This window comes from Sturnus vulgaris, chromosome 1 (genome assembly GCF_052056855.1).
Source record: "Sturnus vulgaris isolate bStuVul1 chromosome 1, bStuVul1.hap1, whole genome shotgun sequence".
Classification (NCBI taxonomy): domain Eukaryota; kingdom Metazoa; phylum Chordata; class Aves; order Passeriformes; family Sturnidae; genus Sturnus; species Sturnus vulgaris.
In genome coordinates this window covers 142,046,730-142,048,556 of record NC_142243.1, presented here as the reverse complement: position 1 = coordinate 142,048,556, position 1,827 = coordinate 142,046,730, and positions in this window count along the sequence as shown.

The following is a 1,827-nucleotide window of genomic DNA, read 5'->3' as shown; positions in this document are numbered from 1 at the left end:
GAGGTATTGATAAAGGTAGACTGCTAGAAGCCAGGTCTGAAATGATTTTGACATTGTTTTAATTTCCTGCCCTGGCCCAAATAATCTCTCCTTTTCCTTTCTCCTCTTCTTTTGTCCCAAATATCTCATGTACATGGATTTTACATCAATGTAATTGGCTTTGGTGGCCTAAGCTCTCTGGTGGCTGTAAATTTAGTTCAAGATTTATGAGGTTGCAACTAAGATTAGAAACTGGATTTGAGAACAGCATATATCATGCAGAGATATGAATGGATTAATTTCTCAAGAAAATTAGATGGGTGAATTGAAAATGTTTTCTTCTGCTAGAGTAATAGAGAAAGGGGGTTGGTATACTCAGTCAAAATTATGGCCTCTGAATCAAATCTTTAATATATTTTTCAATACATGATAATTTTATCTGTCATCACTATCAAATAGCTGTAATATTATTCACTTAACATCATTCTAGAAACAACTTAACTAATGTCTCTGACAGAGAATTCATCTTCTGTTATTTCTCCAGCTGTATTTTCCTTCTTACAATCCCCAAAATGACTCTAGCACTGACTCCTCCTCCTAAATTACAATATCCAAACAATTTAAATTAGTATGTCATGAGATTGGAGTAATTTTGTGTTTGACCTAATTATTAAAATTACTTTCTGAGAACTAATGGCATAATTACTCTTATAATTAGTAAAATAAAGAACCTGTAACTGCTCAGACTGGGAGCAGCTGATATGATCAAGCTTTAAATTGAAAAAATCCAAAATTTTCTTGCCTGTCGTCTGTAGCTCAGTACATTTCAAAGGGAAGGCTGATACATGCCTGCAATGACTGTGTTTAAACAACTAAATCTTGTCTCCACCTTAGCATTTGATTCATTACTCACTGATGAACCTTTGTCCCTACTTGCCGGTTACTGGGAAAACACACAGCAGCGTCTACTACAGATACCAAAACATACTTGCCACAGCACTAGTGATACTGCCCTGTGATAAAACAGGAATGGGAGGCTGAGTGAAACTGAAAAAAGGGCTTGAGTTAGAGGCTGACCTTCCCAGAGTGTAGCTCTGCTAAGCTCAGTGCCCAGCAGAGCCCTGGGGCATCCATGTCGGGCATCGCTTCCATCACCATTGCAATCTGCTATGGGTGTAAAGCTGGGACCAGGCAGATTAGCAATCTTTTCTATTCTTTTTCTCTCTCCTTTTTCCTTTCACTCCCTGTACCATCAGAGGACTGCCCACCTTGCTGATGCTCACTGGGACATTCTTGAATAAAACCACCCTGGGATAGTTACATTGTTTGGAAGACGATCTACATATTGAGTGCACATTATGACCTTTTGTACAATTTCCCTCCTGAGAAAATATACTCCTAGTTTAATTTTTTTGGCTATTTTGACTGTAGATGATACAGGCATGTTTGCCTCTCAGATTAGACCTCCTAGGGAAAAGTACATATCCATTTTACTTACTGTGTATGACACTCGTTCTAGAAAACCTTAAATGATTATTTATAGTATAATGCAATATGTGGACTTTTTATTATTGGATGAATGGTGGAACCCCCTTCTGCCTGAATTGCATTTCTAACCTTTTATTTTGTTAAGCAATCAGCCAGTGAGATGTTTATATCTGTCTTTTTGATGCTAATGATCCAGAGCCCTTCCAGTGGATGGTACTGTGTTTTATGGATATTTTCTCTTGATTTGCAGCCCCAAATTGCCAGAAACTGTATTTTGAATGTTCATCTGTTTCAGCAGGAAATAAGAACACCAAGATGTTGCATCAGTGTTCAATTAGAGTAAATGGAATAACTGTTCAT